The sequence below is a fragment of the Macrotis lagotis genome, chromosome 3 (assembly GCF_037893015.1).
Source record: "Macrotis lagotis isolate mMagLag1 chromosome 3, bilby.v1.9.chrom.fasta, whole genome shotgun sequence".
Taxonomy (NCBI): domain Eukaryota; kingdom Metazoa; phylum Chordata; class Mammalia; order Peramelemorphia; family Peramelidae; genus Macrotis; species Macrotis lagotis.
The window spans coordinates 177,557,443-177,572,515 of NC_133660.1; the positions used below are offsets into that span (position 1 = coordinate 177,557,443).

Genomic DNA, 15,073 nt, shown 5'->3' on the forward strand with positions numbered 1-15,073 from the left:
TTCAGTCTCCAATTTGTCTTGTACACCTCTTTTTTTATACATAGTTGATCACATCTCCTCCCACCCTCCTTTAGACTATGCGCTCTTTGAGAGCAGGGATTGTTTTGAGGTTGAGAGACCTTTCTTTGTCTCTCTCCACTGCTTAGCCTGGCACACAGAGTTTAATAAATGCATTTTGACTTGACTTCTATTAATACTCTTGAACTGGTTATTCCATTATCTCTAGAACCACCTACTTATGTGCCATCTTCTAATCTACATCTCTCTAACTTGCCATAGTAAGATGATACACCATAAAACATCTTGTGTATTGAGTGTTGTCAAAAAAGGAAATGAGACTGGCACAATAAACTCTTGTTTTTGTTTTGCAAGGCAATGGGGTTAAGTGGCTTGCCCAAGGTCACACAGCTAGGTAATTATTAAGTGTCTGAGCTCGGATTTGAACTCAGGTCCTCCTGAGTCCAGGGCCAGTCCTCTATCCACTGCACCACCTAGCCACCCCACAATACACTCTAATATAGGCAGCTGTGCTATAGAGGAAAAATACATTAGATATGAAGTCTCCTGATTCCACTCTCCATTCAATTTTTTTTATACCATGCCTCAACTGCCTTCTGACCCTGAAAGATCCCTGATATACTAGCCTTCTTTCCCTGAGTACTTCTGCACCAATTTACGAGTTCCTTTCATTTGCTCTGCCTCTTACTCCTAAATAATTATGGGCAAATTGCAACCATTCTAGGTCTCTGTTTCCTCAATTGTCGTGTGTGTGTGTTTGTGTGTGTGTGTGTGTGTGTGTGTGTGTGTGTGTGTGTGTGTGTGTGTGTGTAGGGGGAATTGAACTAGCTAGCTTCTAAAATTCCTTTCAGCTATAAGTTTATGATACAATGAAATCATGCTGTCTCAGTGATCATGAGCCTCCCTTTCTAAATGTTTACAAGTCATCCTTTTACTAATACATTCTACAATTTTGCCAGGAATAAAAACAAATTCCATGTTCTAGGTTTAAAGATCTATCTTCTTCCTTTTTTTTGAGGACTGGAGAAATATCCACCTGTTTCTAGTTCTAGACAGCATTTTTCCCCTCTCTTCATCACAATTTCCTAGTTACCTGCTGTTTGTGCAAGAAATCTGAACTGTGATGGGATATGATCTCTCTCCAATGATTGGTGGAGTTTATTTGGATAAAGCCTATTTCAAAGAATTCAGAAGAATCTGTAGGATCCTGTGAACTAAAATTCCACAAGGAAAGGCAGTAAAACCAGGAAATATGAACACTTAAAAAATGAAATTCTGAAAGCCCAAAAGGAAACAATTCCAACAGAGTGGGAAAATAGTATAACAAGACTAGTGAGGGGATACAGGAACTCACCAACCAACTTAGATTTTTTAAAAAATATACTAAAGGGAAAAGCAGTAATAAATAAAAGAGATCCAATACAATAACATGTCATGGTCCTATAGTGGTAGGAGTATTAAATCCCAAAATGAATTGAAGCTTGAGAAATACATTAGAACATTTTAATCTGATACCTCAGATTATTGTTAAACAAAATGAGATCTTTGTGGAACATATTAACAAAAAAAGAAGTTTACTTAATAATAGCAGGTAAAGGCTCACCATCAAGGATTTGCTATTGATTTACCTGAGTGCATCTTCCCTTTTCCTGCAGGGATTATATTGCTGGTCTGCCATTCAAAAGTCTCAGGGCAAAGAGCTTGATCTCCTAATGCCATTTAGGTCATGGATTTGATCTCTAAGAAACCAACATTGACATTCTAGGTCAACTGGGTCTCAGGAATAATTGCAATACTTTTAAGGAAAAGAATAAGCCCAGCCTACAGGGTAGGAAATCTGGTAGATATTTCTCCTCTATCACAAGAAAGTAGCCCAAGGCAATAAAAAGGGGAATTTTTTTTTTTTTTTTTGGTTTTTGCAAGGCAATGGGAACTCAGGTCCTCCTGACTCCAGGGCCAGTGCTCTATTCACTGCAGCACCTAGATGCCCAAAAAGGGATTTTTAAAACTATATTAGCAAGAACAAAGAGGATCTTACAAAAGACACTACTGCTTGGGGGTGAATGGAAAAATGATAACTTGAAACAGAAATAAGATGGAACTGCTCATTTAGCTACTGACTTTTCTGCTAAGGAATATAAACTCTGCACTAAAAATGACAGAATAAAGATGGGTAACAGGTAATAGATACTCCAGGTCTAGTGTTCCTTTTACTATATCATGTCACTTAACTTGCCCTTAATGAATTCAAGTTATCCAGCTCTAAAGAACTGGTAGAAATGATTAGTATCAGAAAGATGTGGAAAACAGAAGAGGCAACACAGGATTGGAGAAAAGCAAATGAAGTTTCAGTTTTCAAAAACGGGAATATAATCTGAAGAAAAGGTCATGATAGCTGTCTTATATTTAACCTCAAAGAGTGAAATCGGAAGTAATGGGTAAAAGTTGCAAAGAAGCAACTTTTGACTTGATATCAGAACAAACTTCCTATTGATTAGAGCTGTCCAAAAGTCGAATGGGTTGGCTCAGGCATTGGAGGGTTCCCCTCACTAAAGGTCTTTTAGATGATACTGAGTGGTCACTTGTCAAATAGGTAAGACATAGCAGGTATGTAATTTGGATGTGAGTTGGACTCGATGGTCCAACAATAAATTGTGTGAAGTATCACAACCATGCCCAGAGCAAGTAGCATGAGACATGTCCTATTGGGATATAGAAAGAAGCAGACAGAATGTGCTGGTAGGTTCAAGAAACAGGGTGGCACAGGGCAGGGCAGGTGTTCACACCAGCTTACCCTTTGATTGTCTTCTATTTTTGATTAATTATTAAGGAGGTATTAAGCTATGTTGTTTCTATGCTGCCAAGGGACTGTAACTGATGCTGTCTAAATTTGGCACCCTGGAACAAAGTCCCAGTTACTTGTTTAGGTTCTGTACACTGAAAATTCAGAATATTGCATATCAGAAATCTTCTTACCAATAAAGGTTCAGAAATCTAGGGCTGAAAGTAACCCCCTCAATTTATAGATGAGGAAAGTCATTGCTCTTTCCACCCCAACCATCTGGTTTTATAAGAACAAGTGGTATTTTCATACTTTTAAAAAATAAAACAAAGATAATCAGGGGAAAAATGGACACCCAAAACTTCAGTGTTTCTATTCTAGATGTCAGTTCTGTACACAACCAGGGCATCTTATATTTGACTCATTGCTTTCACATTTTGGTCTCTGGAAATGTGAGATGATAGGTATACTCTGGAAGAACACATATTCCATTTTTATATTGGTGAGGTCTCAGTTGTCTGTCAGTGAACAGGAAGGTGCTGTGGGTTCTTCATTTACCTGGAAGAGGAGCAGAGGATGGGTGCACTAAGGATAGATCAACAATAGTGGCAATCCCTACCTTGATGATTTGGGGGCCTGGGTATAACTTTCCTCTTTGCCAAGTAGTTAAAGTAGTCTTGATGTTCTAGGTTTCTCTCTTACTGGATTGCTCTATTAAATTCTTTTAAGAGTAGTTGAGGTGAGTAATCTTCAAGTTAATGTTTGTTTTTTTTTCTCCTTTTCTCAGGTCTGTCTCTAATTCCACCAATATTACTGTGTCTTCCTGGTTACAAAGTCAGAAGCTTATTGTCTGTTTTTCAGTCTGGGCCTGAACTGCCAATCATGGGTGAGTTGCTATGAGGAAGATTCATAATATAGCATCCTCTCACTATCTGCTCTCTCCACCCCAGAGTCACCCCACCCACCTCATCTACCAAACATCTGGAGTTTTGAGCAAGAAGGGAGAGGAAGTCATGTAATACAGCTGTCATAGAGAGGTGTTGAACCCAAGCTCAAGTAGTAAGAGGGTCCGCAGAATGATAATGGCCAGTCTCTTTGCCAAGGACGGTGGCTGAGTTCACTCACTGTTCTTCCCCAGGATAGACAAGATTGAAAAACAATCAGAGAGGGGGCAGCTAGGTGGCATAGTGGATAAAGCACCGACCCTGGAGTCAGGAGTACCTGGGTTCAGATCTGGTCTCAGACACTTAATAATTACCTAGCTGTGTGGCCTTGGGCAAGACACTTAACCCCATTTGCCTTACGAAAAGCCTAAAAAGTAAATAAAAAGAAAGAAAGAAAAAGAAAGAAAGAAAGAAAGAAAGAAAGAAAGAAAGAAAGAAAGAAAGAAAGGAAGGAAGGAAGGAAGGAAGAAAAGGAAAGAAAAGAAAAGAAAAGAAAAGAAAAGAAAAGAAAAGAAAAGAAAAGAAAAGAAAAGAAAAGAAAAGAAAAGAAAAGAAAAAAAAAACAATCAGAAGTTTGGAAGGGCTGAACCGGCTGAGTTTCAGTTCACACCAGACCCAGAGTATCGTAATCGCACAAAAGGGATCCCAGTTCCAAAGTTCTCTCAGGCGTGCCACTTCTGCTCCAGATGACTAGTCCTATAAGGAGAGTGACTGACCATTCTTGAGGCTACTCATTCCTTTGTCTCCTTACCAGTGATATGGTCACAGGGAAACAATAATCTCAGACTGTCCATGGTCCAAATTACCTGGCTCCAGATTCATCCTATGGAAGAACTTTAGGGTTTTAAGGGAGAGGCAGGTTCACAACCTTTGGAATATGTTCTAGATGGCTAATTGTTCTCTGGTTATTATAGACTGTTTATTGGGTCTTTGGTTCTGTACTAAAAATAACCATACCATAACCCAGCATGGTTTCCTGCTTTTGTATAAAGGCAATACCATATTAAATTATGATTATGTAACTGCTTTCATAAAAAAGGGGTTTCAGATCAATGGATAAGGGTTCAGTTCTCAGATGGTCAAATCCTTCTTGAAAAGAAGACTGTGATAAGAGAGAGAGAGAGAGAGAGAGAGAGAGAGAGAGAGAGAGAGAGAGAGAGAGAGAGAGCCAAGTTGAAGGATGGGAGCTTTTTGACTCTCTGATAATTATAACAAATGGAGGAATTGCTATTCCACCCCAATGGGTAATATGAAAACTACCAGAGTAGGACTACCCAGAGAATGGCTATCAGCACCATCTGGTGGTGGAATTAGGATTATGGGTTTTTGAGCTAAAAGGACCTTTCGAGATCAATTCATTGGGCTCTACTAGAAGTAGAACACTGGTCAGAGAAGACAGCCCAAAATTCACGACTTCCCTAAAACTGGCATTGCAAAGACTCACAAAATATCAAAACTCAAAGGGGACTTAGGGATCATCTAGTACAAACCTCCTAGTTTATAAATGCAGAAATAAAGATACAGAGTGGTAGTGTGACTTGCCTAAGATCTTACAACCCAAGCAGGATTTCTCAATAAACTCATGTTTATGACTAAGTCATAAATGGTGATTCCCTCAAATTTAGAGAGCAGATTATCATTGAGAGCTATTCAAGAGAAGGTCAGCACTTGCTATGGAAAGGTAATCTTGGTTTTTATGCATATGGTCGTATTGTCTATGGAACTCAGAGGTCTGGCTTTCATGTGGCAAGGAAACAAATTAATTTGGGGGTACTTAATAATAGATTGCTTGACCCTTAAGCCATCCAATTTGTGAGTGAATTCCTAACATAGACAAGGAAAGAAACTTCTTCCTTGTTGCAGGACATGGAATAGGTTGGCTTTTGCCATGTTGTCTTTTAATTAGCGTGTTCTCTGTGGGAGGAAGGAGTGGTTACCCCTGAATGGCATACCAGGTACAGGAGTGCAAAGGTTGAAGCAAGTAGCATTAGCCTTAGGGAAGTCAAAGGGAATTCAGTGATTGAAAGCCAAAAGCCAAAAACAAAACATATATTATATATATATATACACACAAACACACACACACACACACACACACACACACACACACACACAAACATGCATACCAAAAGAAAAAACTCTCCATCTGGAAAGCAGAGTTAGATGGCGTTTGGAACAAGAATTTTTTAAGTGCACATTTTTTCCTCTAATGTACTTAGCACCACAGCAGGGAGTATCATAAATCTCTTCAAAGAACATTCACAATCTGCTGATGGTTAGTGACAAAATCACTTGTTTTGTTTTCAGTGGGTTGTGAGACTCCTTCTCACTCCCCCACTCCTCTCAACTGTCAGCCTGAGACGGCATAATTGTATTAATGTACCCTGGCAACTGAAGTGACTTACAGGGTGTGGAGGGAGGACTTACAAGTTTTAAAAATGCTCAGATTTCAATGTCAAAATAACATTTTCATTTTAACAGATGACAAAAGCCGAAGTCTCCTAAGGGAAAAGAGCTATGGTGTATATTTACAAAGAGCCTCTTTCATCCATTGGGCAGGAGAAGAATAGCTGTAAATGCTCTCTTCGAGAGCAGAAACTTTTTAGAGGTGCAAGAGTAGTTATAGCTGAGTGAACATGGAAGGAAATTAAGTTGGTTGAAAAGGAATGCTATATGAAGCTGAGAATGTCTCAAAGTGGACAAGTTAGTGGCATTGTTGGGCCACTGCTCTAGTCTTCCATTCCATTGGGTCAAAAAAGAGACAATGTTCAGGGATATGACTTGGATTGATCTGTCTACTGACCTTCCAAATTACCTAATGAATCAGCCCTCATCAGTTCAATGTTCTATAATTCCTTAGAATTAACCCCATTTGAAAGTCACAAGCACCAGTTATAATCCTGACCTATATTTCCTTATTAATGATACATATCAATTTGCCCAATCTTTGGGACTGATACACAGATGATAACAGAAAATAGAAAAAAGCCAGAAGTACTCAATTATAGTTTCATTTGCTTCCCTGACCAAGAAGAGCAATAGATTTTTTCAACAGGAATGTATAAATTAAATATAGCTAATGGGGAATTGATACCCAAGAGAAGTGAAGATAACAAGAGAATACCTAGCCTTTGATGAATTCAGGTTACTAAGCACAGACAAACTATGTCCTCATACTGACAGAATAAGCAAATTTGATTGCCAAAGCTCCACTTTCAAAAAATTATGGTGAATAAGAACATTACCATAGGATTCTGACTTTAAAAATGATAGAGAATTAATTCTGCAAACTATTGGCCTGTGAGCTTGACTTTGATCCCCAGAGAAATTCTAAACAGTTTTATTATGAGGATGTTTGGTGAACATCCAGAAAAGAAATTGGTAAATCACACAGAACCATCATAGTTTTTCCTACTATGATTCTTTTAATATTTACTATTGTGCCTTTTTAAAAATAGGATGTGGGAAAACTGGGACAATATTGATAAGAGTTGTGAACTGAATCAACCATTCTGGAGAACAATTTGGAACTATGTCCAAAGGGCAATTAAAACTGTGCATATAGATTGGAAAATATTGAAGATATAATTAATCTATATATTGTTTTTAAATAAATTTGTATTTTATTAATCACAAAATCCACATGTATTTGAAGATTAGCTATGTATGTGTGAAAGACAGAATTTATTCAGTCTTCCAAAGGTATTCTTTCTTAACTATAAATTTACATAGGGATTGTGCAATTCCTTAGAAAAACTTCAAATCTCATTAAATGCAAAACACTGCACAAAGGCAAAATGCTATTAGAATCACAGATTTAGACAATTTACTTAGATTTTAGGAAAATATTTTTAAAATATTTCATGCTATTATTTGGAAAAGATAAAGAGATGTGTAATAAATAATAAAATAATTACAGAGACTCAGAAATTTCTAGATCAAACAGTAGTTATTAATGGTTAGATATTTGTTATACTGGAAAAAGTCTTCAGGGCAATATTCTAGGCATCTGTACTTGATCCTGTATCATTTAATATTGATAGTAATGACTTGGATAAAGGCATAGATGATATCATTATCAAATTTTCAGTGAACACAATATTAGGAAGGTTAACTAAAATACTGGATGATAAAATCAGGATTCAAAAAGTTATTGAGAAATGCAAATTAAAACAACTGTGAGGTACCACTCACAACTATCAGATTAGCTAAAATGATAAAAAAGAAAAATGATCAATGTTGGAGAGGATGTGGGAAAACTGGGACACTGTTGCACTGTTGGTGGAGTTGTGAACTGATTCAACTATTCTGGAGAACAATTTGGAACTATGTCCAAAGGGCAATGAAACTGTGCATACTTTTTTAAAATTTATTTCTATTGAAGATATTATTTGAGTTTTACAATTTCCCCCCCAATCTTACTTCCCTCCCCCCACCCCCACCCCCACAGAAAGCAATCTGTCAGTCTTTACTTTGTTTCCATGTTGTACCTTGATCCAAATTGGGTGTGATGAGAGAGAAATCATATCCTTAAAGATGAGACAAGAAGTCTAAGAGGTAACAAGATCAGACAATAAGATATCTGTTTTTTTGCTAAATTAAAGGGAATAGTCCTTGAACTTTGTTCAAACTCCACATCTCCTTATCTGGATACAGATGGCACTCTCCTTTGCAGACAGCTCAAAATTGTTCCCGATTGTTGCACTGATGGAATGAGTGAGTCCTTCAGGGTTGAACATCACCCCCATGTTGCTGTTAGGGTACACCATGTTTTTCTGGTTCTGCTCATCTCACTCAGCATCAGTTCATGCAAATCCCTCCAGGCTTCCATGAATTCCCATCCTTCCTGGTTTCTAATAGAACAATAGTGTTCCATGACATACATGTGCCACAGTTTGCTAAGCCATTCCCCAATTGAAGGACATTTACTTGATTTCCAAATCTTTGCCACCACAAATAGGGCTGCTATAAATATATTTTGTACAAGTGATGCTTTTACCCTTTTTCATCATCTCTTCAGGATATAGACCCAGTAGTGGTATTCCTGGGTCATAGGGTATGCACATTTTTGTTGCCCTTTGGGCGTAGTTCCAAATAGCTGTCCAGAAGGGTTGGATAAGTTCACAGCTCCACCAACAGTGTAATAGTGTCCCAGATTTCCCACAACCCTTCCAACAATGATCATTATCCTTTCTGGTCATTTTGGCCAATCTGAGAGGTGTGAGGAGGTACCTCAGAGAAGCTTTAATTTGCATTTCTCTAATAATTAATGATTTAGAGCAATTTTTCATATGGCTATGGATTGCTTTGATCTCCTCATCTGTAAATTGCCTTTGCATATCCTTTGACTATTTGTCAATTGGGGAATGACTTTTTGTTTTAAAAATATGACTCAGTTCTCTGTATATTTTAGAAATGAGTCCTTTGTTGGAATCATTAGTTGTAAAGATTGTTTCCCAATTTACTACATTTTTTTTTATCTTGGTTACTACAGTGGTTTTATCTGTGTGAAAGCTTTTAAATTTAATGTAATTGAAATCATCTAGTTGGTTTTTGGTGATGTTCTCCAACTCTTCCTTAGTCATAAACTGCTCCCCTTTCCATAGATCTGACAGGTAAACTAGTCCTTGATCTTCTAATTTGCTTATAGTATTTTTTTTTATGTCTAAGTCCTGTAACCATTTGGATCTTATCTTGGTAAAGGGTGTAAGGTGTTGGTCTAATCTAAGTTTCTTCCATACTAACTTCCAATTATCCCAGCAGTTTTTATCAAAGAGGGAGTTTTTATTCCAATGGCCGGACTCTTTGAGTTTATCAAACAGCAGATTACTATAATCATCTCCTGCTTTTACACCTAGTCTATTCCACTAGTCCACCACTCTATTTCTTAGCCAATACCAAACAGTTTTGATGACTGATTATTTATAATATAATTTTAGATCAGGTAGGGCTAAGCCATCTTCTTTTGCACTTTTTTTCATGAAGCTGCTGGAAATTCTTGAATTTTTACTTCTCCATATGAATTTACTTACAATTTTTTCTAACTCATTAAAGCAATTTTTTGGAATTTTGATTGGTAGGGCACTAAACAGATAGTTTAGTTTTGGTAGAATTGTCATTTTTATTATATTAGCTCTACCTATCCATGAGCAGTTGATATTTGCCCAGTTATTTAAATCTGATTTAATTTGTGTGAGAAGTGTTTTATAACTGTTTTCAAAAAGATTCTGAGTCTGTCTTGGCAAATAGACTCCCAAGTATTTTATATTGTCTGAGGTTACTTTGAATGGGATTTCTCTTTCTAGCTCTTCCTGCTGTATCTTTCTAGACATATAAAGAAAAGTTGAGACTTTATGAGGGTTTATTTTATAACCTGCAACTTTGCTAAAATTGCTAATTGTTTCCAGTAGTTTTTTGGATGATTTCTTGGGATTTTCTAGGTAGACCATCATGTCATCTGCAAAGAGTGAGAGTTTTGTCTTTTCCTTCCCAATTCTAATTCCTTCAATTTCTTTTTCTTCTCTAATTCCTGAAGCTAACATTTCTAATACAGTATTGAATAGTAGTGGTGATAATGGGCACCCTTGTTTCACCCCTGATCTTATTGGGAATGCCTCTAGCCTCTCCCCATTGAATATAATGCTTGTTGATGGTTTCAGATAGATACTGCTAATTCTTCTAAGGAACAGTCCCTTTATTCCTACACTTTCTAGTGTTTTTAGTCAGAATGGATACTGTATTTTGTCAAAAGCTTTTTCAGCATCCATTGATATGATCATATAATTTCTGATAGGTTTGTTGTTGATACAATTGAGTATACTAACAGTTTTCCTAATATTGAACCAACCTTGCATTCCTGGAATAAATCCTACTTGATCATAATGTATTATCCTAGTGATAACTTGTAATCATTTTGCTAAGATTTTATTTAGGATTTTTGCATCTATATTCATCAGGGAGATAGGTCTATAATTTTCTTTCTCTGTTTTAACTCTTCCTAGTTTTGGTAACAGCACCATATTGGTTTCATAGAAAGGGTTAGGCAGAGTCCCATCTTTCCCTATTTTTCCAAAGAGTTTATATAGAATTGGAACCAATTGTTCCTTAAATATTTGGTAGAATTCGCTTTCTGAATCCATCAGGCCCTAGAGATTTTTTTTTAGGGAGTTCAATGATGGCTTGTTGAATTTCTTTTTCTGAGATAGGGTTGTTTAGGTATTTAATCTCTTCTTCATTCAACCTGGGCAACTTATATTTTTGTAAATATTCATCCATTTCATTTAGATTATCAAATTTATTGGCATGGAGTTGGGCAAAATAATTTCAAATTATTGCTTTAATTTCCTCCTCATTGGTAGTGAGTTCACCTTTTTTCATTTATGATACTAGCAGTTTGGTTTTCTTCTTTCTTTTTTTTAATCAAATTGACTAGAGGTTTATTGATTTTATTGGTTTTTTCATAATACTGACTTTTGGTTTTATTTATTAATCAATAGTTTTTTGATTTTATTAATTTCTCCTTTAATTTTTAGAATTTATAATTTGGTATTTAATTGGGGATTTTCGATTTGTTCTTTCTCTAATTTTTTTAGTTGCATGTTTAGTTCATTGATTTCCTCTTTCTCAAATTTATTCATGTAAGCATTTAGAGCTATAATATATCCCCTGAGAGTTGCATTGAATGAATCCCATGGGTTTTGGTATGTTGTTTCATTATTATCATTATCTAGGATAAAATGGTTAATTCTTTCTATAATTTGTTTTGTGGTCCACTCATGTTTTAAAATGAGGTTATTCAGTTTCCAATTTGCTCTGGGTCTATATCTCCTTGGCCCAGTATTGAATATGACTTTTATTGCATTGTGATCTGAGAAAGATGTATTCACTATTTCTGCCTTTCTGCAGTTGATCATTAGGTTTTATGTCCTAGTACATGGTCAGTTTTTGTATAAGTTCCATGCACTGCAGAGAAAAAGGTGTATTCCTTTCTGTCTTCATTCAGTTTCCTCCATAAGTCTACCATATCTATTTTTTCTAACAATCTATTTAACTCCTTATCTATTTCCCTCTTTCTTGTTTATTTTATGATTCAATTTATCTAGATCTGAGAGTGGGAGGTTGAGGTCTCCCACTAGTAGAATTTTGCTGTCTATGTCTTCCTGTAGTTCTTTTAGCTTCTCCTCTAAGAATCTGGATGCTATACCACTGGTTGCATATATATTCAGTATTGAAATAACTTTATTGTGTATGATAACTTTTAGGAGGATAAAGTTTCCTTCCTTATCTCTTTTAACACTATCTATTTTTGCTGCTGCTTTGTCTGAGATAAGGATTGCTACCCCTGCTTTTTTTTACTGCAGCTGAAGCAAAATATATTTTGCTGCAACCTTTTACCTTTACTCTATATGTATCTCTCTGCTTCAAATGAGTTTCTTGTAAGCAGCATATTGTAGTATTCTGGTTTTTAATCCACTCTGCTATTCGCTTACATTTTAAGGGAGAGTTCATCCCATTCACATTCAAGGTTATGATTACTAATTCTTTATTGCCTTCCGTGTGTGTGCTGTCTTCCCTCTGTTTGTATTTTCCCCTTCCCCCCTTATCCATATTCCCAAGTATTTTGTTTCTGAATACCACCCCTTCAGTGTGTTTGCCCTCCTGTATCACCCCTCCCCTTTCTTTCCCCTTTCCCTTTTCCCTTCCCTTCCTTTTGTTAGTTCCCCTTTTTTCCCCCACTCCCCTTCCATTTCTCCATCCCCCCTCCCCTTTTCCCCTTTTAATACTTGAAAGGTTAGATGTTTTATAAGTTAACTGAATATGTGTAGGTTGACTTTAAGCCAAGTCTGATGAGAAGATTCAGATGTTTCTCATCTGCTCCCTTCTTCCCCTCTATTACCAAGGTATTTTGTACCTCTTAGTGTAGTGAGATTTACCCCATTCAATCCCCTCCTTCCTCCCATCTCTTTCCTATCCCCCTCTTTAAGGAGGTAGGTTTTTTAAGATCATTCTGTCTGAGTTATAGAAAATTCTGAGTATTTGTCACTTCTAGCAAAGTATATTCTTTCTAATAGAGTTAAAATTCTTGAGAGTTATTAGAGTCTTTCTCCCAAGTGGGGTTAAATTTAGTTACATCCCATTAGATAACAGTCTCATGGATAGGTCATGAATGTCCATAATTTCTGGCTAGGTATATTCTCTCTGTTAGAGTTACAGTTCTCAAGATTTATGAGAATCTTTTTCCCCATGCTGGGATATAGCCAGTTTCAACTTACTGGCTAGCAGTTTTTTTCCTTTTACTGCCCCCTTTTTTTCTTTTACCTTTTCATGTGTCTCTTGAACCTCCTGTTTATGTCCAAATTTTCTATTTAGCTCTGGTCTTTTCATCAGGAAGTTTTGGAATTCTTACATGTCATTCAATGTTCATCTTTTTTTCCCTGGAAGAGAAGGCTCAGCTTTGTGGGATAGTAGATTCTTGGCTGCATTCCAAGCTCCCTTGCTCTTCAAAATATCTCGTTCTAGGCCCTTCGATACCTTAATGTTGATGCAACCAGGTCCTGAGTGATCCTTACTGTGGCTCCTTGATATTTAAATTGTTTCTTTCTGGCTGCTTGCAGGATTTTCTCTTTTATCTGATAGTTCTGTAATTTGGCCACAACATTCCTTAGTGTTTTCATTTTAGGATATTTTTCTGGAGGGGATAGATGTATTCTTTCAATAACTACTTTGACCTCTGGTTCCATGATATCAGGGCAGTTTTCCATCACTAGATCCTATAATATTAAGTCCAGGCTTTTTTTTTTCTCTTCAATGTTTTCAGGAAGTCCTATAATTCTCAGGTTGCCCCTCCTCGATCTATTCTCAAGGTCAGTGGTTTTGTTGATGAGGTATTTTACATTTTCTTCTATTTTTCTATTTTTTGATTTTGTTTAACTAGCTCTTGCTGTCTCATGGAGTCATTAGTTTCTTTATTTTTTTAGGTTTTTTTTTTTTTTGCAAGGCAAATGAGGTTAAGTGGCTTGCCCAGGGCCACACAGCTAGGTAATTATTTAGTGTCTGAGACCGGATTTGAACTCAGGTAACTCCTGACTCCAAGGCTGGTGCTTTATCCACTATGCCACCTAGCCACCCCAAGTCATTAGTTTCTGCAGACTCCATTCTTTTTTTTTAGGGAGGATTTTTCTTCATTAACCTTTTGCAACTCCTTTTCCAATTGGTCAATTCTACTTTTGAAAGAGCTTTCTATTTGACCAATTGAGGTTTTGAGAGAATTATTTTCTTTTTGCATTTGCCCAATTGAGGATCTGAGAGAATTATTCTAATTTTGTATTTGTCCAGTTGATGATGTGAGAGATTTATTCTCATTTTATATTTGTCCAATTGATGATGTGAAAGATTTATTCTCATTTTGCAATTGTCCAATTGATGATCTGAAAGATTTATCCTCATTTTGTATTTGTCCAATTGAGGATCTGAGAGAATTATTCTAATTTTGTATTTGTCCAGTTGATGATGTGAGAGATTTATTCTCATTTTGTATTTGTCCAATTGATGATGTGAAAGATTTATTCTCATTTTGCAATTGTCCAATTGATGATCTGAAAGATTTATCCTCATTTTGTATTTGTCCAATTGAGGATCTGAGAGATTTATTCTCGTTTTGTATTTGTCCAATTGTATTTTCTAAGGATTTGTTTTCTTGTTGTAAGGTATTTATTGTCTCTCCCAAATTTTCTAGTTGATTTTTGAGCTCCTTCCTTATTTCTTCAAGGAAGTCTTTCTGTACTGAAGACCAGATCGTATTCTCCTCAGAGGTTTCAGGTCTTTCTGAGTTAGGGTCTTTCCCTTCCAAGAATTTTTCTATGTATCCACCTTTCTGCTGACCCTTCTTCATTTTGCTAAGACCTTGAGTTGGGGAGGGGCTGGTTCACAGGGGCTTGGGATCATTAGAGGCTTTACTCACTGAATGCAATGTCTCTGGCTGGCCAGTAGGAGGTGCTGGTTGCTTTCTCTGGAGTGTCTGTGACCTTGATTGAGGCCTTCTCCCTTTGCTTGACAGGAGGAGTTGGAGCTATTGAATTCTTTTGCCTTCAATCAATGGTGGGCTTTGCCCTGGCCTGAGGTCATCTGGGCTGGTTCTTCTGCTCACACACCTGGGCCTGAGGCAGAAGTAGTCTGCAATTGTTTGTTCCCGGAAGAGGTCTGAGCTGTAATGGAGGTGTGGACTCAGAGTTCCTCAAACCAGAGGAGCCCAGGGATGGTGTCCGCAGCTCTCCTGCACCAGAACTCTCCCCCCAGACCCAGCCCCAAGCTCCAGGGGGACAGCACCAAC

At 37.0% G+C, this 15,073-nt stretch overlaps 1 long non-coding RNA gene across 1 annotated transcript in view; it reads left to right on the forward strand.

Moving 5' to 3' along the window:
- The window catches only part of LOC141518015 (uncharacterized), a 78,148-nt gene that overhangs the window by 26,265 nt on the left and 36,810 nt on the right, over positions 1 to 15,073 (forward strand). Inside the window, exon 2 of the long non-coding RNA XR_012477057.1 lies at positions 3,588 to 3,686. This is a non-coding gene — a long non-coding RNA (uncharacterized LOC141518015). The remainder of the gene's footprint in view (positions 1 to 3,587; positions 3,687 to 15,073) is intronic.